The following is a 27,260-nucleotide window of genomic DNA, read 5'->3' on the forward strand; positions in this document are numbered from 1 at the left end:
AGTGTATCTATCTCATATTTTTATTCAGGATGCTTTCAATAGGTGTTCCGATTCTTTGTCTCACTATCTCCCATTATATTTCTCTCTTTCCTTCTCTCTCTGTCTCTGTATGTTTTCCTCTCTCTCTTTCTATGTGTATGTATCTCTCTCTTCTCCTTTTGTCTATATATGTGTGTGTGTGTGTGTGTGTTTCTGCCTTTCTCTCACTCTCTCAATGTGTGTTCCTTTCCCTTTGTGTATCTGTCTCTTTCTAAAAGACACACACACACACACACACACACACATGTGTGTTTATCTCTCTACATGTATATCTACCTCAATATAATCTTTAATATACACACATGCAATTACATATTTTGTTCTCTAATTATTGGTATTCTTTCAAATGTCTTTTTTAAATGATATCAAAACATTTTTTAAAAATATTTGTGCTTTTTGCCATTCAATATTTTCACCTCTTTCAGCTAGACAAATGTATTCAATTTTTCTCTTTATTTCAAAATTCTGTCACCTCTAGCATTGATTTTTGGAAGTGAGTCTACTTGATGTATTATAGATGCTCTTTGTTTATTACTTCCTTACGATTTCCATTTCCTCAGTCAGGGTTTAAGGTGTCTGCTGGTTCTCCTGTCACCATTTAAGAGAAGAGTTTATGACAGAAGTTGTGACCAATTTGTTCCATCATTTCATCAATTTATTGTCTTCTCTTCAGTTTCACTTACAAATGTTCTGAAAATTATTTGTCTTCTATAAATCTCATATGTAGGGCTCATTTTCCTTCATTGTTTTACTCCTTTCAAAGATATTATTATTAATAATGCTCCATTCCAACACACTATAATCTTAATTAATATTCTAAATATTTATTACCAATATAAAGCATAAAATATTAGGTGCATGGGGTAGTTTTAGAGTACTCTTAGCTGCTACATTAGAATTAATGCTTTACATTGATATAGGATGTAGTGATACTCAATGTTCATTTCCCTTTAGCCATTTCCTAATTCTTGGCATCAATTGCTTGCTTAAATAGGTTAAATTAGGGTTAATTACACAGTGTTCTCATTATTTTCCTTCCTTTAAATTCATTTATTTTTTTTTAACCTTAAAATGGGTTGATGGACTGCTAATATGGACTGCTGATTATGAAATTACGCATAGGGAGTAGACTATAATGAAAACTAAATCTAAAATCAGAACTTGGTTCAAATCTATGTTCTTACATGTGTACTTAGGGTAAGGCATTTAACTTTCAGGGGGTCTCAATTTCTGTAAAAATTTGGAAAAATTTAAATTAGATGGCCTCTGAAGTAAGCTCCATTTCTAAATCCATCAGTTAAAATAGGACCAGTTTCATTCTTTGTGATGTGCAATGCTCTCTCTAACTAACATCTTATTGTGCATAAAGGAAGAAGGCTAGAGATTTGAGGGAAGGCTCAAGGCTTTGGACTTAACCATATTTTCCAATGTATGATATTTTCTTTTCTTTATGCTATGAACTTTTACATTTAAATAGCTGAATATAAATTTGTATGTGATCTAATTCAAAAAAGGATTTAAGTAGAAGTTCTCTACGTGATAATTTTTAGTATTATGACAGTTAAAAAGATTCAGTAGGTATAGTTTGTGAGTAATTAAATAATGTTTTAATAAAATCAGCACAATTATTAATAAAAGGATGGTCATTTGGCTGCCTCTTAGATCACAGAATCCTAATAGTAGTGGAGATAACAACGTATATGCCTTTCAAAGGGTAGATCTTGCTAAGAGGTGGCAATGAACTTGGATTGGTTCACAAAGGAAGGGTGGCCTACATTAAATTAAAGATCTTGGAATATGTAACTTAGGTCAAATCTTGGTAAAATCAATTTCCAAATCACTTGTGTTGATAATAGGGAGACTCAACCTTTCCCAGACCTTTCTGAGCCAACCCAAAGAGCAGGAAGAAACCCATTAGCCCAAACATAGAATTAGTTTTATTGTTTGTTAAGATCTTGACCTGGGTCAGTCTCTGAGAGATTTCCCACACTGGTTGACTTCTGGGATGATTAAGTAGAAAAGAGGAAAAACTTTGGTCTTAATGAAATAATTAGTTCTTAAATATAAGAGAAAAATATTCATTTCTCACAGTTTGTTGAATTGACTTTTAGGATTTTGATGTGTTTTTTGTAGAAATATATGTTTACTTCTGTTGGGGAATAATTATGTACACGGTGCTATTTTGCTTAAGTTGATCAGGAGCAAAACAAGGCAAAATGACCAAAAACTCCATGAATTGATATGGGCTGTTTACTTTGACTTGCACATGTGAACCACCTCTACAACTCCAAAAAGTGGTCCTGTTGATTCTGCTTTAACACATCTCAAATGGGATAGATATTAAAACAATATCAATTCCTTCATTTGCTTCTATAAAGTGAACCTATCACATATCAATAAGTTTGGCTGCCATTCCCTTATGCCTTTAAATTTTATTTATAACAGACCTTCTTAACCTTTTTGTGTCATGAATCCGCTTTCCTATCTGGTGAAAGTTATTGCTCCTTGCTCAAAATAATATACTCAAATGCATTGGATTATAGATGAATTTAATTATATTGAAATTCATTGATCAAAAAATTAAAAAATAAGTTCAAATCTTATGTAAAGAACTTCTAATTTATTTTGTGAGTAAAGAAATTGCTGTAATTCAGTACATTATCTCACATTATCAGGCAAATATCTCACTTTGAAAGTATTCAGTAAATGTTCCGGGGTTATAAACTAACCAATTCATAGCACCTTCTTCATCTATTTCTGTTAGCCTTGCTTTCTTAGAGTAGTGCTTGAAGTAGATAATGCAGGAATGCATTTTGTGTTTTTCTTTGATGTTTTGCCATGGACAAAGATTTTATGACCTAGTAGCCATCCCAGAGGGAAGGTGTGTAGTTCAGTGGGTAGATTTTGGGTCCTGAAGGCAGGAATTCAAATCTAGTCTCAGATTGTTATTAGCTGAGTGACCCTGGCCAAGTCATTTAACTCTGTTTCTGTTTCCTCATCTGTAAAGTAACCTGGAGAAGGAAATGGCAAACCACACTAGTATGTTTGCCAACAAAATCCTAAATGGGGTCAGGAAGAGTCAGATGTGATGCCAACAACAAAGTATGTCTTTGTTCTCATTGGATTTGCCCTTGAACCCTCTCTAGCTTGGCAGAAACTCTCAGAACCTGTGCCTTGTTGGCATAATCTACAAATCCAGCATCAAGTTGTAAACCACTATATAAAATGATAATTATTGATTAAAGATCCAAGATTCTTACCTTCTGCCTCTCGATTCAGTATTCTTTCCACTATAACATACCATTTCTCATGACTCATGGAAAGCAGCAGCACCCCTCCAAAAATAATCTATTTTGAGCCTCTAATTTACAAGAAACTGAAAGAAATCCAAGAGGACAACATTGGTTATCCAAATGGAACTTTGTGAACTTTAAGAATTTAGGGAACTAAGATGTGTTCAATTGAACTCATGTGATTGCTTAACCACAGATTTGTTTTTCAACTTCCTAATCTACTTTAAAACAAGAAGTCTCACTGCCTTCAACTGTTCATAGATCTAATACCTAAATAAATGGAGGGAAAGAAGAGGAGAAATCAAAGTTTTCTTGTGATGTGATGCTGAGATGGCAACATCAGCTGGTGTTATGTGTCCAGAGAGAAAAAGGAAAGCATCAGTCAAAAATGTGTCCTTCTCATTGAGCCTGAGTCTAGCTTTATGGCTTTTTCTTTAATTTGGGTGCAAAATTTTAGGTATAAAAATAAAAAATAAGACCTTTAAGTTCATTAAATATTTGACAGCCCCATTGGGAGCTCTCTGTCTGGCCTAAAATAAACAGAATAGTAATGGAGTTGTTCAAATAATTGAATTGGATCCATTTTTTTATATTGTTGGTTTTTATTTTTAATTCAATTTTTAAAGAAAAAGTTTGTAGTGAATGATGAGATATAATAAACCTCCACATTTTACATTTTGCTAAGAAGGATTATTTTCTTGGTATCAGTGGAAAGGGCAAAAGACTAGCAACTAGATTCATTTGTGCCACTGTGAGACTTGGGAAAATCAGTTAATGTGTTTATGTCTCAGTTTCTTCATTTGTAAAATTGGGAGGAGGGTTGACCAGATTAATCTTGAAGTTTCCTCTAGTTCTAAATGTATAGCCCTGTGATATTATGACTAATACTCCTTGCATCTTTATAATTCTTCCAAATTTGTAAATCATCTTTATTTACTCTCATTTAAATTATTTAACATAGCTATAATATATATGTATCTATAATATATATATGTGTATATTTATATACTATTGTCATAAATACTTCAAAACATTACAATATTATAATTTTCCAAATTTACATGTAAGAAAACTGAATTGTGGAGAAGTGAACAAACTTATGGGAAATTATGATGTCAGTGGTTACATTAGTCACATTGGTTTGGAAATACACATTGAATCATGGCCATAGTTGGGAAAGGTTAACTGTTCCATCCTACCATAGATCATGATGTGAATAATCAAAACAGATTGTCCTTGTGCCCAAGAGTAAAATGAGAAAGCTCGTATATGAGATAGTTGACACTGATATATTTTCACTTTTTTTGTTACATAGACAGTAACATTTTTCCCATTCCAAGCCCAATTTTATGTAACTGTAGACAGTATTCCAGAACTGAAGCTGTACTTTGTCAACATGTTTCTTCAGTGAATCACAAGGCACTTGGAAAGCCCAATTTCATTAATCGCCCTCAGCCCTGCTAGGTGGGATAGAAGAAGGTTACTTTGCCCATATGTGCCCAGTATTTTGCATAGGCAAATATGGGAGTGAGCATATGGAAGGATCATTAACTTGTGGGTGGAAGCTTTGCAGGGAAACAAAAGAAATTAATGAAGCACTGAGCAGGATGCCAGAGAATACATAAGGACGAACCAGGAAGAATACCACAAAGTAGACATATTACCTAATACTGAGACATAGTTGTGTCTACACAGAAAGATGCCCACTTCCTCAGAGGCATTGTGGCACAATAGGGCTAACTAACTAGTTCTGTGACCGGAGGCAAATCATTTACCTTACTCAACCCTAATTTTCTGGGCATTTTTCATGTTGGGTTTTTTTTGGTGAGGCAATCTGGATGAAGTAACTTGACTAGAATCACACATCTAATAAGTGTCAAGTGTCTGCGGCTGGATTTGAATTTGGATCTTTCTGATGTTAGGATCAGTGCACTATCCACTGTGATACCTAGCTGACCCTTCAACCCTAATTTAGAAAAGTGACTTAATAATGAGTGGTACCAATTTGTCATAATAGAAATAAGAATTTTTAATTTCTAGAATTTACACAATATTTTAAGTTTTGCAAAAAGCTCTATGTCTATTCTCATTGGATCTTTCCCCAAACTCTAGGAGAAAGGTGATGTTTGCCCCCATTTTATAGGTCAGGAAATTGAGGCTGAGAGATTGTTATGCTCAGAGAGTGTCTAAGGCACAATTTAAAATTGCATCTTCCTGAGTCCATGTCTCTACCATCCACCCTAGTTTCCAGAAAATGCTTGGTTGCTCATGCCTGACCACTGCTCTTCTGATCAAAACTCAGTTTTTTTGTTCTCTCCATCAGACTAAAATGCAAGAGACATTCTCCACCCTGACACTGAGCTAACTGGTCAGCCTTCTTTAGCAATGTTGATGCCCACAATATATTCCCTTATTATCATGAACCTGCTCACTCTTGTCCTGTCCATCGGGTTCCACCCCCATTCTTGGAAGAAATTCCCTCCATGTTGGAATCCTGTTTCTTAAATAAACTTTCCTGCACTTGAGATCAGAGGACCTGGGCTTGGTTCTGTTGCTCATGACTTATGTGGGTCTTAATTTCTCCCTCTGAAAAATGAAGATGAATAAGATGACCTCTAAGTTTCCTTCTGGTTCTACAGCTAAGATAAATTAATAAATGTATGAATAAATGAAAATAAGTATGTTTGTGTGATAGATATTGTGTTAAATGTTAGGAATAAAAATACAAAAAGTAAAACAGTTTTTGCTTTCAAGGAGCTTATGTCTGAATGTTGTTGTTCAATCATGTCAGATTCTTTGTGACCCCATTTTGGGGTTATCTTGGTAAAGCTACTGGAGTGGTTTGCAATTTCCTTCTCCATCTTATTTTATAGGTGAGGAAGCTAAGATAGATGAGGTTAAGTGACTTGCCCAGAGTTACACAGCTAGTACCTGAAATCAAATTTGAACTTGTCTTCCTTACTTCAAGTCTAGAGCTGAAACTCACCATGTATCTCACCATCTGTCTCCTTATTCTCTTTCTTCCTCCCTCTTTCTCCCTCCCTCTTTCCGTGCTCCCTCTCTCCTTCCCCTTCCTCCCCATCTCGCTTCTTCCCCCTCAAAATTTTTAGAAAATTATTTGTCTGGTTCTTTTCTATGTTCCTTTTATGTTCTGTCTTATGACTAATATACAAATAAATGTCTTATTTCCCTAAGTGGGTTGTATACTCTGAAGGCAAAGACTGTCTTTTTTCCTTTAATTTTAGTATCCTCAGTGCCTAGCAGCAAATTAATAAAAAATCAACCTTAATAAATGTTTATTCAATTGAATTAAGTTGAAAATGAAATTTAAAATGTATAAAATGTTATAAGAATGTGATCCATGATTATAGTTGTTATTAAATATTAGCAATAATTTATCCTACCTGTGTGTCATTTACCAAACCTAACTCATGACTTATAGTATTAATATTTTGGATGTGTGGCTATTGGATGCATTAGTTGACCTGAAACTTTTATGCACAATAAAATAAATGAAAGTTTAAGACCAATTATCTTTTTAATGTAGGTTTTTGGACAGTCCTTACCCTGTGATTTCCTACAGTAACAGCTAAGCTATAAAGAAAGGCTCCTAATGAATATCTAGCATTCAAGATATAACATTTAATGGAAAAGTTCTGTTAAGATGTTCCCTTTATCAAGAGCCCAGGGGGCAGCTAGGTGACACAGTGGATAGAGTTCCAGGCCTGGAGTTAGGAAAACTCATTTTTGTAAGTTCAAATCTGGCTCAGACACTACCTCTGTGACTCTGGCAAGTCACTTAACCCTTTTTGCCTCAGTTTCTTCATCTGTAAAATGAGCTAGAGAAGGAAATGGTAAAGCCACTTCAATATCTCTGCCAAGAAAACCACAAATAGGGTCATGACAAGTTAGATGTGACTGAAAAAAGACTGAACAATATCAGAACCAAAAAATGGTGATAGTTTTGAGAAGGCCTTTGTTAGTCAGCAAATGTTCCAGAGAGAGGGCCCAGTAATTACCATAAATTAAAATGCTATTTGTTTTGGGGAATGAGAGGGCATGTCAGGGGCAGAGCAGAGATCAACAATTAGTGGGTTATATGGGCATGGCATTTCAAGAAGGGTGGCTATTAAATATCTTTGTTGTCATTCATTCTTTCTTTCAATCAATCGTTGTTTGTTTGATCTGGAGGAAATGAAGTGGTTCTGTGGGGCCAAAGTGCCTCTTGGTATTTGGAAATCAGTTTCATTTCTCAGTTCCTATGTTAACTCCTGCAGTCTGGTTGAATATAAAGGTTTGTTTTTATAGTTGAATAGGAACGGAGTTTTCCTTATTTTTTCAATGATGTAAAGATTAACCCAGAGAAATTATCTATACTTTGAAAGTTTAGACAGTGTTCCCACAGTTGGTGCCTTCTTTACTTTGTGACCTTGCACACTCTCTGGGATTGTTTCCTGTAGAGAGCCGGAACTCTGGAGAAGTATACTTAAAACAAGATGTTATCTCAGTGGAATTGATGAGATGATGGTTCTCTAGTTCACATATTCACTTAGTACTTAGTATGGTAATGTAATGGTTCTCTAGTTCACACATATTCAGTAGGCTGTAATGATGTAATTGTACTAAGGTATATAAAGGCTAAGGACTGGAAATGATTCATTCCATCTTTGACCACTTGGTGGCTGTCCTGCCTTCATCACTTCTCCACTAAGACCAAGGACTGGAGCTGATCCTGTGGTCCTCCAGAAAGCTAGCCCGAACATTACAATTTCCTTGTCCTTGAAAAGAAATTAAAGTTGGTGAGGTTGAGGTCCCTTTCAAGACTAAATCGCTAGATCCTGTCATCTTGGAGATCATAGTCCATGCTTCAATCTAACAATTTCACTTAGGAGCTAATTTTTTGCCAGTCCTTGGGCTTAAATATGCCATTATGAAGCAGAAGGCAAATAAATGAGACAGCAGAGTGTTAAAAGTGTACAGGGGTTTAATCAAATACATATAAACCAATCTAGACTGCTATGAGTCGGAAAAGACCTTTGGTGACCATTTGGAAAATACTTGAATGGACAAGGCTTCATCTCCTCCCATCCTCCAAATGCCAGATAGCCTGAGAACATTAAGGGTAGGATTAGGAAAGACCTCCTCCTTACCTCCTATGTGATGTTATGAACATTTAGAACTCAGACCCACTCGGAGCTCTAATAGGCAAAGTAGACAACTAAGTGGATCCTGAGGATTCATGAAGTCATTGTTCAGTTGTGTCCAACTCTTCGTGACCCCATTTTGAATTTCCTTGACAAAAATACTAGAGTGGCTTGCCGTTTCCTTCTCTAGCTTATTTTACACATGAGTAAACTGAGGCAAACAGGGTTGAGTAACTAGTCCAGCTTCACACTAATAGTAAGTATCTGAACTCAGATCTTCTTGACTCCAGGCTACTCTTGACTTTATCCACTGAGCCACTTTGCTTCCCCACTCTTGGAATCAGTTCATATTGTGCTTGAGATATTTACTGGGTGACCCTGACTAAATCACTTAAATCTCTCCCAAACTTTGTTTTTTTGCATGTACAATGGCAATAATAATAATAATAATAATAATAATAATAATAGTACTTGCCTAAAAGGGTTGTTGGGAAGACCAAGTGAGAATCAAAGCTAAGTGCTTTGCAAATTTTAAAATGAAATATGAATATGAACTATTATCCTTATCATCAGTAGCTCTTATTTGGATCTTACTCTAAAGTATCCATAGTGCTAATTAGGAAAACACTTCCCAACTGGAGTTCCACAAATAGTCCTAGGAAGGTCATCAATAATACATATTGTCTTATTGGTGGTGACCACAGAAATGGATAGATAAAACCTGCCATTTGTTTTGATCATATAACTTTGCAAATGCTCCAACCTCACTTGCTTTGGGTAGCTCACTATACATGCTTGAAACCCTTTTTTCAATTACCACATAAAAGCACTTATTTCTAAGTTCTGAAAAATATGACCCAAAATTAGATACCCAATATGAGTAGTGTAATATTTCTTGTGAAAGCAAATCTGCCATATGTTTTAAAGTAGAGGATAAAAGATTATTTCATGATTGCTTTTCCTTATTATTTTTTAAAAATATTTTCACTCTCCAGATATATTTTCATGAAGGGGTGGGAGTGCTAAAAATCTCATTATTTTTCCCCATCTGCAGCAGTGCTTTAAAGATAAGCATATTAGAATGCACTAAACAAGTCCTGAGACTTTATTATAAAGTGAATTTTACATTAATCAAGCACTTTTGGGCAAGGGAGGAAGCAGAGAATGGTGAGTTCAGATGGCTACATGATAGCATGTGTGCTGAAAAATGTTTTAATTGTCATCGTTTGGACAGTATCAGCCCTTTCATCTGTGAGACTCCTTGTCATTCTCAAATATTCAATGACAAATCCTGGTTTCATCATCTGAGAAATTATTTTCAATGTCTCCTTTCCAAGACTGTGGAAAAATAAAGACTGAATAATCTTCCCCTCAGCTTTCCTTCAGAAGCCTATGTTGTTAGTTTTGGATCAAAAGAACAAGGGTCAAATAAAAATTACATAGTTGAAACATATGGATCCTTAATTGACTTAAGGATTGTCTTGTGGAAGACGTAATTGAAAAGGATTCTTAAATTGAGGTTTGGGAAGTTGCTTCCCTTCATCCAATATTTTGGTAACTATTTCAGTATTGTTGGTTTCCTTCTTATTCCTATACATTTTATTTCATGCATTTTTCTGAGAATTGCATAAAATTGATACATGGATAGAACAATAACTCTGTAGTCAGAAGGATCTGAGTTCAAATGTGGCCTCAAACATTTGAACTTTATTAGCAAGTCATTTAACCCTGATCACCTCAAAAATATGAATTGTATAACCTTACTAGATTACCTTAGAGGTCTGTGCCCAAAACAGCAACAATAGTAACAAAAAGGACAAAGGATAAAAAGGAAAGAGAGACAAGAATGAAGTTGATGTAAGGAAAAGCTTCTCCAGAAATGAAATAGGCTGCCTCAGGAAGCAGTAGGGTTGTTCCTCCATTCAAAGTCTTTAAGAGGACTTGGGATGACCTCCTCTCTGAGAAGTTGGAGAGATGATTGCTCTGCTGCTGTGGTTTGAATGAGTTAACAATGGACAACTCTTCTAAATGGCAGAGTTACATATTTGTATACTTGAGCAATACAGTGCATTTCTCATATCTAGCAAATGTGAGTAATACTCATGATGATGCTCATAGTAATACTCAACACAATCTACCTCACAAAGTTAGAAGGATCAAATGCTGTGGTAAGGGAAAATATTTTTTTTTTATCAACTAGATCCTAATTAGTGAGAATAATGAAACCCCTGAAGTGGTTGCTTTATTTGAATTTGTAAAATACAGGAGCAGCTAGGTGGCGCAGTGGATAGAGCACCAGCCTTGAATTCAGGAGGACGGGAGTTCAAATATGGTCTCAGACACTTAACGCTTCCTAGCTGTGTGACCCTGGGCAAGTCACTTAACCCCAGCCTCAAGGAAAAAAAAAAAAAAAAAGAAAAAAAGAATTTGTAAAATACAATTTGTGACTAGAATTAATTACAATTTAGTATAAAATTCTAACTTCCAAATAATACAAATTTGGATACTGATGCCACTTCAAGAAGTCCATTATTAACATTAACTGAAACTTATGAAATGGTATGTAAATATGAGATATTTAGTTCAAAAAGTATTTATTAATTATTTATATTCTAGTAAGGAAACATAGATAGATAAACAAAGCCTTCTTCCCAGAAGTTAATATAATTACTGGCTGACTGAGGTTAGAATCCATTTTTTAGAATTTTCATGACCCACTCATGCTATAATATGAATGTTCACCACCATAATAACATTGTTAATATAAGGCACTCATTGGAGAAATTCCTTTGTCATAGAAGAGTTCATCTTCTTTATGTCTTAGAGTTAGCTGAAGCACTGAGGTGAGTAGTTTCCTAGGGTTATACAGCCCTTAAATATTAGAGGCACTTAGAATCAGAGCCAAGTCAAACTTTCTATTTGCTTAGTCACATTACCTCTCACTTATGTGTTCAGAGGATCCTAAATGACTATTCACCAGCTATTTAATAGAGGTAGAGCTTGTTGAAAGGTGATATTGTACTGATTGACCTCTGACGTCATCTACATATGAATTTGTTTTTGTTTTTTTTTAATGATTTATGCACATGTCCTCTTTGTATTCCCTTAGTAATCTGCAAAATTGGTAGTTCCATTATGAATTATTTCCATTCTACAGTTGTGGAATGACTAAGTGAGAGTATAAATTATGCAGCTATTGCATTGAAATGCTTAACCTTGAACCTCTCCCTCCCTCCAAAATGACTAGTGCATCCAGAATGATATGCTTTTGTTTCCAAGACAAATATGACAAAGCTTTCCAAAGAGAGTGTCCATGGGAGGGTAGGGAAGGGAAAAGGAAGTCAGAATCCTTGACAGAGTCATGAGGCCACTACAGAGGAAGTCACCACAATGGAGAGAAAGCAGACTAATTTATGTTTTGGGGCTTTTTATGTTAAACATGTATTATTCTTCTATACATATTGCCACATTTATCAAAGCATTCGGTTTTTTAATAATTCTATTTTCCTAGGAAGTATTTTTATGCCAAGTCCACATCTGCCTCTTTATATCTTCTCTTGGCATTCTGCAACCAAGAAATATCTCTTTTTATTGTAGTAAGTTTATTTATTTTTAATGCACATTGCCTTATGAATCATGTTGGGAGAGAAAAAAATCAGAGCAAAATAAAAAATGGGAGAGAAAAAAAAACAGAAAAAAAAAAGAAATGAACATAGCATGTGTTGATTTACATTCAGTTTCTTTAGTTCTTTCTCTGGATGCAGATGGCATTTTCTGTTCGAAGTCTATTGGGATTGCTTTAGATCACTGAATTACTGAGAAGAACCAAGCTTTTCATAGTTGATCATCATAAGTTCTTGCTGTTGTATTGAATTAAGTATTCCTGGCTCTACTTGTTTCACTCAGCATCAGTTCATGTAAATCTTTCCAGATCTTTATATAATCAGCTTGTCCATAATTTTCTATAGAACAATAATTTAGTTACCACAGCTTGTTCAGTCATTCCCCAATTAATGAGAGATAATTAAGTGTCTGAGGCCAGATATGAATTAGGGTCCTCCTGACTTCAGGGCTGTTTATCCATTATGCCAGCTAATTGCCCCTGTCCTTCCCTTTTTATGTTGTTTCTAATTGGTTTTGTTTATGCAAACCATTTTTAACTTAATGTAATAAAACTTGCTCATTTTGCCTTTTGTAATGGTCTCCAATCCTTCTTTGGTCATAAATTCCTCCCTTCTCCAAAGAGGTAAATTATCCCATGTTCTCCTAATTTGTTTATGGTATCATCCTTTTTGTCCAAATCATGTGTCCATTTTGACCTTATTTTGGTATGGGTTGTGATTTGTAGGTCTATACTGTTTTTGACATTTTATTTTCTAGTTTTCCCAGCAATTTTTGTCAAAGAGTGAGTTCTTATTCCAGAAGCTGGAGCATAGAGAGTTATTAAATATTAGATTGCTATAAGCCTTGATTATTGTATCTAATCTCTTCCAATGATCCATCCCTCTGTTTCTTAGCCAGTACCAAATGGTTTCGATGACTGCTGCTTTATAATATAGTTTTAGATTTGGTACTGCTAAGCCACCATCCTTTGTAGTTTTTTTCTTTAATTTCCTTGATATTCTTGATCTTTTATTCTTCCAGATGAATTTTGTTATTATTTTTCTAGTTCTATAAAATAATGTTTTGGCAGTTTGATTGGCATGGCACTGAACAAGTAGACCAATTTTGGCAGAATTGTCACTTTTATTATATTAGCTTAGCCTAGCCATGAATAATTAATATTTTTCCAATTGTTTAGATCTGATTTTATTTGTGTAACAAGTGTTTTGTAATTGTGTTCATATAGTTCTCAAGTTTGTCTTGGCAGGTAGATCCCCAAGTATTTTATTTTCCCTACAGTAATTTTAAATGGAATTTTTCTTTCTATGTGTTGCTGATGGCTTTTGTCAATAATATATAGAAATGATGGTGATTTGGGTGGGTTTATTTTATATCATGCAACTTTGCTAAAGCTGGGAATTGTTTGCAATAGGTTTTTGGATGATTTTCTAGGATTCTCTAATTATATTATCATATCATCTGTAAAGAGTAATAGTTTTATTTCCTCATTGCCTATTCTAATTCCTTTAATAGTTTTTTTTTCTTATCACTAAAGCCAATATTTCTAGTACAATGTTGAAGAATATTGGTGATAATGGGCATTTTTTTTCACCCCTGATCTTATTGGGAATGTGTCCAGCTTCTCTCTATTATAAATAATGCTTGCTGTAGGTTTTAGATAGATACTACTTATTATTTTAAGGAAAGCTCCCTTTATCCCTGTGCTTTTGAGTGTTTTAAATAGGAATGGGTACTGTGTTTTGTCAAAAACTTTTTCTGCATCTATTTAGACTACCATATGATTTCTATTGGTTTTCTTATTGATATGGTCAATTATGGCAATACTTTTTGTGATGTTGAACCCAGTCTTACATTTCTGGTAAAAATCCTACTTAATCATAATGTATTATTCTACTGATAAGTTGCTGAATCTCTTTGCTAATATTTTATTTTAAAATTTTGCATTAATATTCATTAGGGAGATTGATCTGTAATTTCCTTTCTCTGTTTTGCTCCTTCCTGTTTTCGATATCAATACTATATTTGTGTCATAGAAGGAATTTCACAGTACTCCTTTACTTATTTTTCAAATAGTTTATTTACATAGTGTTGAAATTGTTCTTTAAATGTTTGCTCCAATTCACTTGTGAATGCATCTTGCCCTAAAGATTTTTTCCTTAGAGAGCTCATTAATGATTTGTTCAATTGCTTTTTTTTTTTTTTTTCAATAGGACTACTTAAGTATTTTATTTTCTCTTCTGTTAATCTGGACAATTTATATTTTTGTAAATATTCATCCATTTCAGTTAGATTGTCAGATATACTGCTATAGAATTATGCAAAATAGCTCCTAATTATTACTTTCATTTCTTTTTTCATTGATGATGAGTTCACCCTTTTCATTTTTGATGCTGGAGATTTTTTTTTTCTTTCCAATTTCTGATCAAATTAACTGTTTTTTTTTTTTTTTTTTTTTTTGTTGTTGTTGTTGTTTTTTTTTTTTTTTTTTTTTGTTTTTGTTTTTTTGTATTTTTTTAGTTTCCACAAAATCAGCTTGGTTTTCTTTATTAGTTCAGTAATTTTCTTAGCCTCTACTTTCTTAACTTCTCCTTTGAGTTCAGAAATTTTAATTTGTGCTTTTTAAAATCTTTTTAGTTGTATGACTAATCCATTGATCTCCCCTTTCTCTGTTTTGTTGTTGTATTTATGTAGCCATTTACAGGAATAAAATTTTTCCCTAAGAACTGCTTTGGCTACATCCAAAGGGTTTTGGTATGTTGTCTCATTATTGTCATTTTCTTGCATGAAATTATGGATTATTTCTGTGATCTGTTGTTGGACCCATTCATTCTTTATCAGTGGTCCTCAAACTTTTAAAATAGAGTTCACTGTCCCTCAGGCTGTGGGAGGGCTGGACTATAGTAAAAACAAAACCTCACACTGGGTCTCCGCCCCTCAGCCCATTTGCCATAATCCAGTGGGCTGTGGTTTGAGAACCCCTGAATTTGATTATTTAATTTCCCATTGATTTTTAGTCTATCTTTCTCTGGCCCTTTATTGAATAAAAATTTTAAATGCATTATGGTCTGAAAAGGAAGCATTTACTATTTCTGCCTCTTTGCATTTTACTGTGAGGTTTTTATACACTAATACATGGTCAATTTTTGTGTAGGTGCCTTGTACTGCTGAGAAAAAGGTGTCTTCTTTTCTGTCCCTATTCAATTTTCTCCAGAGGTCTATCATATCTAGGTTTTCTAGGATCCTATTAATCTTCCTAGTTTCTTTCTTGGTTATTTTGTGGTTAGAGTTGTCTGATTTTTGAGAGGAAAAGGTGGAGATCCCCTCACTAGTCTTTCTATCTATTTCTTCTATAATTGGCTTAAAATATTCTCTAGGGAATTTGTCTGCTCTAACACTTGGTGTATACACATTTAGTATCATTATTTACAGTACTATTTTTCAAGTTGTACTTTCTCTCTTTACCTCTTTTAATAAGATCTATTGTTATCTTTGCTTTATCTGAGATCAGAATTGCTACCCCTGCTTTTTTTTTTTATTTCAGTTGAAGCGTAATTAATTCTGTTCCAAATGTTTACCTTGCTCTGTATATATATATATATATATATATATATATATATATATATATACATATATATATATATATATATATCTGTATCAAATGTGTTTCTTGTAAACAATGTATTTTAGATTTCTGTTTTTTTTTTTAAATTCATTTTTCTATTTACTTCCATTTTATAGGAAAGTATATCCTATTCACATTAACTGTTATGATTACTAGCTCTGTATTTCCCTCCATCCTATTTTTCTCCTATATATATTTTTCTTCTCTCTTTTCACCCTGTACTTTGTCATGTTTTTTTTTTAATCTACCCCATCCATCATCTTATCTTTTATGAACCCTTTCCCATTTTTTACCTTTTTTCTTCATGTTTCTGCCTTCTCTTCTATCTTGTCCCTCCTTTTTTTCACTCTTTCTCCTCCTACTTCTTCATAGGATTAAATAAATTTCTACCCAACTGAATGATTGTTATTTCCTCTTAGAGACAAAATTGATGAGATAAAGCTTCAGAGAATAGTTATCCTCCCTGCTTTTCCCCCTAGATTATAGTAGGTTTTTTGAGCCTCTTGGTATGAACTAATTGTCCCATTATACCTTCCCTTTCCTATTTTTCCAGTACAGACTTTTCCCACCTCTTAATGTCTTTTTCTTTGATGTTGTCACATCAAGATCCATTCACAACTACACCCTCAATCTATGTAATGCCTGCTCACCCCTTGTCTACCCCAGTGACAGATACAGTTCTCAAGAGTTACAGATATTGCTTTCCCATTTAGGGATGTAAACAGTTTAATCTTTAATCTTTAATACTTTCCTAAGGTTCTCTAGAGTCCTGTGTTTGTTGATTAAATTTTATGTTTTTTTCAATAGAAATGAATGAAAGTCTCACTTCATTTTAGCTCTATCTCTTCCTCTGAAAGATGATGTTGAATCTCTCTGGGTAATTAATTCTTGGTTGTAACTCCAGGTCCTTTTCCTTTCCGAATATAGTATTCCAGATCCTCCTATCTTTTATTGTAAAAGCTGCCAAATCCTGGATAATCCTGATTGTTGCTCCTTGATATTTGAATTGTTTTTTTCTGGCAGCTTGCAATATTTTTTTCCTTGAGATTATAGTGTCTTCAGTATAACTCATCTTTCAGTTTCAAAGGTGTCCTGGATTGGATTCTTTCTACCAGAATGTCTCAATCTTTTTAATTGAGAAGAATTAGAAGAGTCTTATAAAAAGGGATTATTTCATTTTTTATTTTGTATTCTCTTCCCTGATTATTCCAGATACTATCATTTTAAATTAATTTTATAAATATATCATAGTCAATAACATATCATATCTTATCTATTATAAAATATTCCATTAATATATAAGTACATATTATATATAATATATTTGATTTCTAGAAGCCTTGAGAAGATAACCATCTTAAGGGCAATTAAATTGTTTTTGTTTGATTAGCACACCACCAGTTAGCACCTAGTTGGCACTCAGGTCCTTTTTTGTTTGATATAAGCAATGGTGATTTTTTTTTTCTTATGTATCTTCATTTTAACACTGAATATAGCCATTATCTACTCCTTAAACCTCATTCTGACAGCTCTGCTGTGTTCTTAAGAAAGTGCCTGGAAGTGTATTCTCATGTAACAAGAACAACCCAAAGTGTGAGAGCATTCTGATAGCTCTAATCTGCCAGATCTGATTAAAGGCACAATTCCTCCCAGAAAGTCTGGTGCTATTGCTCCCAACCCGTTAAAGTATCTTGGGACCAAGCAAACTTCATCCTTGAATCTTGTGGTTTGTCTAATTTTGTTGCTGTACATATAGCTACAGTCTTCCTTTCAGTTTTTGAACCTGAATAATGTACTGGCTATACCTTAAATGTGACATGTACCCTCTGCTCACCTCTGCTGCTTAAACTGCCCAGATTACGTCAAGGCTCATCTCAAGCACTACCAGCAACCTTTATTGATCCTGCCCTCTTCCCTTTTCTTGCTCCCTCTCCAGATTTCCTTGTATATATTTTCTATAGATTTTGTATATTCTTATGGCTCTCTATATTGGCTTCCTTGACAAGATTATATACTTGAAGGCAGAGATTATTTAAATATCTTTATATCCTGTTTTTCTCCCCTACACTCTTTACCTTGAACATAATAGACTTGTGTTTATCAAATGAGTGACTGAGATCCAGTCCACAATATTCCACAATAAAAAATGATATAGTAATCCCATTGAATTTGCCCCACCATGACTAAATAAAAAAGAGTTGTTGTATGACTGAAAGCCTGCCTCAGTTGCACAAATAGTTCATATAGGGCCTTTTAAAATGTGGAGTAATTCTGAGTGATGGTTCTTTACCCATTTCTATCTCACTCTGAAATCTTGTAATGGAGAAATATCAGACAGCATCACTTCTTATGTGCCTTGGTTATTCCACTCAATAGCTCAATGACCTTGTATAAATTATCTTTATTTTCTCAGTCTCAGTTTCCTTGACTATAAAAGTGATATAATAGTATAATTATAGTAAGGAAAATAACTTTGCAAAAGTATGAAATACTACAAAAATGTGAGTTATTATATGAGCAGTAGAGAAAGTTTCTAGCAGCAAATGACATTTAGGAGACACACACACACACTATATATATATGGGGGAAATGGTTTGAAATAGCAATTTTGCTCACATTGCTCTTTATCATTCATTCATTTGAGAGAGTGGGGAGAAAGAGGGGAAAAAGATTCCCTTGACCAAGCTTTTCATGGCCAGGAGGTTTAGCTGTGGTTTGTAATGAAGCAAACATCTTACCATTGATCCATTGTCTTTTAAGTGTTATTATTTTTTTTTTCCTTTATCTTGTACAGGACCCATCAGAATAAATTATTCACTGCTTGGTGAACAAGTTTCTTTCAATTTTAATGAAAAAAGAAAAAAAATGAGGCATTCTGTTGCTCATTTTGTGTTAGGCTTTTTTTTTAATTTCACATTTTATTACTATCTTTTTTTTATGTTCCTTTCATTTCTGAACATACTCTCATCCCCAGAGATTGATAGCTTTTAGGCACAAATGAAATAAGTGGGGGGGGAACCCAACAAAACTAACCGACTGAGTCTAGCAGTGTAATACAATATTCCACATCTATAGTCTCCTCAGAAAAAGAAAGACAAAGAATGAATTTTCTCATCCCTTCTCTGTGACCAAATTTTATCCTTATAATTAAATAGAATTAAGTTTCTTACTTTAAAAAAAATACTTTGTTCTCTCCTCTTGTGACCAAAAGGATCAAAAGTTCAATTCATCTTCCTGTTAACCTTTAAAATACTTAAAAGCATGTTTTATATCCCTGATTTACTCCTCACTTGAGCCTTGTCTTCTCTACATTAAATGTTGCCAGTTACTTTCATAAATTTAGTATTCTGCCTCTAGTAGACTGAGTTTGAGTTTATGCCTTCATCCTTTTTTGTATTAATTCATATTCATACAAAAAATTGCTAAACCAGATACCTCAGTACCTTCAAAAATTATCAGATCCTAGACAAGTTGAAATAAATAGTTAATAGTCTCTGGAAGAAAATTCTTCATTTGTTCTATATTGCTAAGAATATTTAGGTTCATGTTCATATTTGACAACCTAAATGAACAAGATTCAGGAAAATCTGAAATTATGGTTCCCATAGAAACTGTAAAACCTTTTCTACAAAGAATACAACTATATCATTTCCAGACGAAATAGGGATGTCTGACCAAAAGACAGAGCCAGAAGGAAAGCATAACTTCCAAGATTTGGCTAAAGTATGACTTGTTCCATGAGACCTTTCTTGATCATAGGTGGCAAGCTGCCCATAAACGTGAGTTAAGAATCAGATCTAATTTATAGGATTTGCATTTTTTTTATCTTTTTAATTCTTATAATTAGAAAAATTGTAGATTATTTATATAAAATCCTCTTTTAATTCAATGTGATGTCAATATTAAATGACTAAAGGATATCTTTGATCAAAAATATAATAAAATAACCAATCAAAAAGAGATCTTTTAAACTATTACATTTACCAATTATGTTCAGACGAAATAAAAGCAAAGCCTCTGAGTGGATTTTTCCTCAATATTGATTTGTGATCATGTCTTGAATGCTGGATTTGCTTTCATCTAGTTATTTCCATACTAGAGAACAGATATGTAATTGAGCACACATTTTATGTTCCTTTAGTTTATAGACATTGACCTACTGGTAGCATTCTGCTCATCAATATAGACTATTCATGATCATATGGGTTGAGGACAATCTGGGAATGATCTCTGTTCCAAGCATGGCAGGTGATGTAGTTCTGGTATAAGAATATAATTCTTCATATTTTATTATTCTTTCAAAAGGGAAAAATTGGAAGGGGGCATTACAGATGGGCCCCCTAAGCAGAGGATTCACAGATTCTGGTTACTTGATAAGCTCTGAGCAGAAGCAGGAAAAGCTGGGAAAAGCAGCTGAGAGAAATTGTAGGATTTAAACTCTTGAACATCTTTGTCTTTTGAACATCCAAGTGAAAGGACTCCTTGAATTTTCCATATCTGTCCTTAAGTCGAAGACCTGGGTCTTACTGATATACAGATGTATCTGCTGCACATCTTTAGCACCTTTTAAATAAGGCAGATTCTAAAGAAAAACATTCTCTGGTATTTGACAACTATCTGCCAAATGCTTTTTGAAGGAGATTGCCACATTTGTATTTTGTGACTGCATCCCAAGCTAATTCTGCATTTTTAAAATGTTGATTTCAAGTTAAGGAGATTGTGATTCACTTACTTCTTTTGAGACAATTCCACAATAATTCAACTTGTTTGCCTTTCAGTGAATTTTTTTTTTATTAATTCATGAATTCCTAGCATTTACAATCCTCAGTTTTACAGCCATCACTGTAGCCCAGGATCTCATTTTGTTGCCTGTTTTATTGTTATAAAACAGCTTCCCTGATCCTTTTCACATTCCGTTCATATCCATAAGAGTATTTTTTTTAATATTTTTAAATCAACAAATAGCAATGATGGTATTGATAAAAAAAACTAGCTTTTGATCTTCACCTTTGCTTTCCCATATACAAAATGATGTTATTTGAGTCAATGATCACTAAGCTTCAGTCCAGCTTTAAATCTATGATATTATTAGCAACCAATTAATTTATCTCATTATTTTAAAATGTCTATTTTATGTATGATTAATAATGTAGATTATGATACCTCACAATCACAAATAAGTAAACAAAATGCAAATCATGTTCAAAATATGTATACATATGTAATATACATTATATATTTATATATATGTATATATATATATATATACATGTATATATTTCTGTATGTGTATATACATATGTGTATGTGTATTTTTTTAAACTAATATTGATACATGATCCGAAAGGTTAGGAGACCACTGATAGTGTTTGTACTGAGCTTTAAAAGAAGTCTTGTGAGAGGCAGAGGTATCACTTTCCCTTGCTATTCCCTTGTTCTACAATAGTCAGTGGCTTCTATTACTTGTTATATCAAATCATCTGCTGGATTCTACCTTGCTTTCTTTATTTCCTACTTCTCACAAATCTCCCTCTCAACATTTCCACAATACCTTACACTTGCTGCATCTGTATCTCCTTCCTCCATATTATTCCTTTTTGTTTTTCTTGTTGTTCAGTTTGCAATGTCTGATTCTTTGTGACCCCATTTTGGGAGGTTCTTGAAAACTCCCATAACCGTTACCATAAGTTTCTGGCAACTATGGTAGTGACAGTGATTTGACATTTTTCTCCACCTCATTTTTACAGATGAGGAAACTGAAGCAAATAGTTAAGTAACTTGTCCAGGATCCACCTACCTAATAAATGTCTGAGGCCAGATTTGCATTCAAGTCTTCCTTACTCCAGACCTAGCACTCTATCCACCATGCTACTTAGTTTCCTGTTGTCTTTGCTACAGTTCTTCAGCTAATCCAATCAATCAGGAAGATTTTTAAGTCCCTGCTCTGTATCAATCAATTAGTTAGGATGGGGAGAAAGAATAGTCAGTGAATAAGTTCTATTTCACAAAAGCTTTATGTTTTGGCACTTTTCTAAATTCTTCTCATCTTTCTAGTTTCAGCTCATATGACTTTTTCCCAAGAATTCTCAGAATCCTCACCAATTATTTGTTCCTCTAAATCCTTCTAGTAGGCATATATTTTTTTAAATTTTTTTAGATATTAACACAAAGGTGTTTGAGAAGCAGAGCTGGAAGAAATTTTAGAAGTCAGCTTGCCCAATTTCCTCATTTTATAAAGTAAATGAGGCCCAGGGAGGTTTTTATTGGGCTGTGCACAGTTCCTGAGTGATGGAGCTGAGCATGATTTGCTGTTTTTTTGTCTCTTGGTCTTATCTCCCCAGCAACAATGTGAACCCCTTGATTATAAGACATCATGTAGCCCATTATTTCTATATATGCCTAATGCTTCTCTATATCCTCAACATTCATCAGAAATGCTGAATAAAGGGTCAGTAGTCAATTAGTACTCAGGGTTTGAGTTTCACTTAGAAAAGTATATTGAAAAAACCTGATGAGTAACATAATGCTTGTATTTCAAGCTTCCATTGTCCTCATCCATTAGCTATGACATCAAAGGTCTCAAGCTCTTATTTCACAAGAGTTGTATTTCATTAAATGGTAAAACATGTCCTTCAGTTGTTAGAATCATAAAAGCCAAGAGACAGTGAAGCTTTCAGAGCAGCTAGACCAATCCAGACATGACCAAGAATCTTTTTTATGACTTACTCTAAAAGTGGGCATCCCATCGCTGTTTGTGGACCTCAGAAAGGCCTTTACCATCTGAGATAGAGTATTTTTCATTTGGAGAGTTCTACTTAGATGAAATGAGACATTTGTAAAGTTCTTAGCATGGTACCTGGCACATTGTAGGCTTTATATAAATGAATATTCATTTTTCTCTCTCTAATTTCCATTCTAATCAAAAAATCTTGATAATTAGGTAGCCTTCATTTCAATAGGGTTTGCTATATGGTGTATGATTCTCCCTCTATTTCAAGAGAATGAGTGTAAACTCATTCATATAAAGGCACTCAAAATTTATTTCAATAAACTTTTTTACTTTTCCCCAGGACTTTTCTTCTGCATCAATATACCTAAATATTTCAGCTGGTTCTAATATAGATAAAGGGGTCTGAGATCCCTTTCTTTCCTGTTAATCTTTTCTGTAGGTTCCAGTTTGTCAATATGTTTCTTAAAATGTGTCCTCAAAATGAGTTCAGGATGCCTGAAATGGTTGGATCAGGACAAGGTTAAAATCTCTCTTCTTCTAAGAAAAATTTTATTAATCCAGATTTACTTTTTATTTCTAAATATCACACTCTTGACTTATGCTGAATTTTCCATCTTTTAAATGCTTCAGTTCTTTTATACACAATTTGTGACCATTTCTCCCCATCCTGTTCCAGTCTTCTTTATTTTTTCAGTCCATTATAGGATTATGAATTTGTCCCAAATGGCCTGATAATTAGCATCCTTTAGTACCTGAAATATAATAGATATTTATGGGAAGCTTTCAGAATAGAAAGGCAAAAAATAGTCCCTATTCTCAAAAAGCTCAAAGTATCATGGGAAAGACAGTATATAAACAGCAGAATATAGATAGATAGATAGATAGATAGATAGATAGATAGATAGATAGATAGAATAAATTAGAGATCTCAAAGAATCAAATAAAAAAAAACTAGTTGAAAAATTCACATTAGCAAAGATTCAGAATTAAAAAAACATATCTATGTAAATGATCAACATTTCTATATACTACAAAAAAACAACATAAAAAAAGAGAAATTCCAGTTAAAATAACTGCAGGCAGTATAAAATATCTGGGAATCCAATTGACAAGGTAAACTCTGGGACTGCATGAAAATACAATACTTTTCCACACAAATAGAGATGTAAACAATTGGAGAAATATCAAGTGCTCATAATATAAATGACAATTCCACCTGAATCAATTTACTTAGTGCCTTACTATTGAAATGCCAAAAAATATTTTATAGGCTGAGAAAAATAATAAAATTTATCTGGAAGAAAAAAAGGTCAAAATATCAAGAAAATAAAAAAAAAACATATGAAGGAAGACAGCCTAGAAGTACATATTTCAAACTGTATCAAGAGAGGTAACCATCAAAACAGTCTGGTACTGGTTAAAAGTATTGTGGTGGATCAATAAAATAGATTAAGTACATGATACATAGTTGTAAATGACCATGGTAAACTAGTGTTCAATTAACCTAAAGACCTGAGGTTCTGAGGCACAAACACAATATTTGACCAATATTGCCCGGAAAATTAGAAAGCCATTTGGAAGAAAGTCGGTATATGCCAGTATTTCACAGTATATACCAACATAAGGCCAAAGCATTTTTAGATATAAAGGGTGATATTATGAGTAAATTATGGGACCATTGGGAAGGGGAGAACATGTATCTATAAGATCTATGAGTTATGGATGAGTTTGTGACCAGAGAGAAAATCACAAGAAATAAAATGGCTGATTTTGATTTCAAGAGAAATAAATTTATTTAACTAATTTTTCTTCTGTTTTCTCTAACAGAGAATAAATTTCACTTTGGGAATGAGAGAGTCCTAAATATAACAAAAAGATTAATAGGAAATGTAAACCCAAGATAACAGAGATAAACAGGGTAGAATAACCTAAGTGCATCTAAGTCATCTGGCCCAGATCAATTACCTAAAATATTTAAAGTTCCTGTAGATATGTTCCAAGGCATCATCATATCAATGACATTTAATGAACTAAGATCTTGAAAGAAGAATTGGGGAGGTAGAAGAAGCAGGACATATACTGCTACTTTTAAGTATTTGAAGGGTTGTCATGAAGGAGAGAGATTTGGAATACCTGGTTCCACAGGATAAAAGATGAAGCAGTCAGAGAAATTGGTGAGAGGAAACCATATGTTCGATATCAGAGAAAAAAAAAAAAACTTTGAATGACTGCTGTCTGGAGGTGTAATGGGCTGCCTTATGAGTCAGTACTTAAATATTGTAGGTCTGTAACTCAGGAATATTTTTGAAGAGATCCAAATCTGGGTTATATTAGGTGAGTCTGTGATTCCTACCAGATCTAAGATTCCATGATTATATGATCCTTGATCTCTTATGTAAAGTATAATTAATTGTACATCTGAGCATTTAATAGATGAATGATTGTTGACTGAATTGGTAGATGAATGCCCTCATTGTAGTAATTGAGGTTCTCTCTGGCATGATTCTTTTTTTTTTTTTTTTTTGAGAGGGGGGGTATGGTTCTAAAAATCAGTTACCATTTAAAACATAAAGAAATCTTGGTATCTTGGGGATCACTTGAAATCAGGAAAAAACATATATTCTGCTAATTCAGCCTGTTCTCAAAAAGGCTAAAGCAATATGTTGAATATTTAATATTTGTAGGCAAAATTTCCTCAGTAAAGTAAATGAAAGAAAATTGAATAAAAATTATTGAGGGGAGAGAAGAGTTGGAGGGATACAACTTTCTGTAGCCTGTACATAGGAATATTAATTTTTTTAACACAAAGGAATGGGAGAAAAGAAAAGGGAGAAATATTTATGGCAAGTTAAGATTTGGCCTCCTTATTCCCTATGGTTATAACTCTTTTGAGAGAAGGAATTCTCTCCTTTATTGTTTTTAGAGAAATTAAGTCAGGTTCTTTCTGGAAGTGTCCTTAACTTTCTGTGATGAGTTTTTAATGTGACAAAAACTTGAAAGAATCTTGGGCCAAGGTACTCTGGATACCAGTAAAGACCACAATCATTCCTTGCAATATTGTGTTGTATAATTTCCTATTTCCATCCATAAACTCCTCATTAAAAAATCCAACTCAGCAATCAATTGCAATGGTGGCTTACTTTTGGTTACTTTAAATGACCCTTGTAAATAATTTCATTAGTCCCTTAATTGTCATATCCATGCTGTAAACTTGACTCTTTTCTCTCATGTATATTCTTGATAATGTCTTTTAAGTTATTTCTCCCATATATATTATCATCAGTTATGTATTTCAGCCTACTGACAGCAACCATTACACTTTCTTTTAGAAATTAAATGTATATGTATACATATATTGTATTTAATTTATACTTTAACATATGTAACATGCATTGGTCAACCTGCCATGGTGGGGGGGAGAAGCAGGGGAAAATTAGAACAAAAGGTTTGGCAATTGTCAATGTTGTAAAATTACCCATGCAAATATCTGGCAAATAAAAGCTATTATGTAAAAAAAGAAAGAAATTAAATGTATACATACATAGGAGATTTAAAAAGGGGAACCACAAAATTTCTAAATAAATACAGATTTAAATTTTATTAACTTTTTAAAAAATTCTATCTTTTTTTCTTGAGAATTTCACTGTTTTATCCCCAAGGACATTTCTATTTAGCAGAAAGGTTGTTTTATTTTTTCTTCCTCTATTCACATTTTCTCTCTATTCGTGTGTGTGTGGGGGTGCGTGTGTGTTTTTCCAGAATCTTCATAACTTCAGCTAACATAATCATAAGGAGATTGTAGAGTTGGGTAGCCTCTGAAGAACCTGACTTCATCAAACATTTGACCTTGTATATAGAGAATTTGAAATGACAGTAGAAGTAAGGAAGTCAAAAGGATTAGGGCTCATGTGGCTAGGTGCAAATCATTTAAGTATTTACTTCCAGCCAACTTGAAAAACCACAATTGGGAGAAAAATTCCCAGTTAGTGTGGTTCTCATTCTGGGTCTGGCATCAAACAGCCTGATTTCAGATCCCATTCAAGCTTTCTGTGCCTCAGTTAACTCATCTGTAAAATGCAGGGACTGGATAGAGAATTTCTTCCAACTCTAGAGCTTAGTAACTTTGATTGATCAAGGGGTTTTATATAGTAAGTGTCAACAGGACAAAACCCGTCTATAACCTTTGAGTGGCCAGAGTAGAATGGAACAGCCTAGAGACTGGAGAGTCAGGAATCAAACAAAAGTTTGATTTCAGAGTAAGAGGGAAAAGGGTTTGGTGGCAGACTTATGTGATAGTCACTCTCCTATTGGGGGAACCCCAAGAAAATGTGTGGGAGATCACAATACTTACACCACTGGCTATGTAATGAGTTGTAGCCATGACAATGAGAGGTGACAGCAACAATGAGACAAGCTTGATTCATAGCAGGACTTTGTGACCAGAACGTGGGTACTTGTCCAATGCTTGTCTAATCTCTGAGAACACCTGGTGCTTGGCAAAGCAATACGATAATTATGGGATTTTTGCGAGAGGTGAGAACATCCAAAGGGTGAGCTCAAAGGATTGTTATTATGCCAAGCTCAGGGCACAACTTGCTTGCTGGGTCTCAGTTCTGGAAAACAGGGGGTCTCCTAAGATTTTGACATATGCCCCCACTAATGAAAAAAACAAATCTGCAAATACAAACATACTCTTGGTAAAGAGGAAAAATTAGCAAAGCTACTAAAGTGAAATAGTATATTCTATTTTCTGGGTCTAGTATTTAGATTTTCTCATATCTCTAAAGATAAGTTCACATATACAATTC

At 33.8% G+C, this 27,260-nt stretch overlaps 1 protein-coding gene across 6 annotated transcripts in view; it reads left to right on the forward strand.

The window, feature by feature from the left end:
• The window catches only part of ANO3 (anoctamin 3), a 555,530-nt gene that overhangs the window by 296,783 nt on the left and 231,487 nt on the right, over positions 1–27,260 (forward strand). The window contains exon 1 of one of the 6 annotated variants that reach the window (XM_074275264.1): positions 26,920–27,002. The exons of the other annotated variants lie outside the window; for them this stretch is intronic. The gene's annotated coding sequence lies outside the window, so the exon portion shown is untranslated. Of the gene's footprint in view, positions 1–26,919; positions 27,003–27,260 lie in introns of those variants that run through there. 6 annotated transcript variants of the gene reach the window in all.

Source organism: Sminthopsis crassicaudata, chromosome 6 (assembly GCF_048593235.1).
Source record: "Sminthopsis crassicaudata isolate SCR6 chromosome 6, ASM4859323v1, whole genome shotgun sequence".
Taxonomy (NCBI): Eukaryota; Metazoa; Chordata; class Mammalia; order Dasyuromorphia; family Dasyuridae; genus Sminthopsis; species Sminthopsis crassicaudata.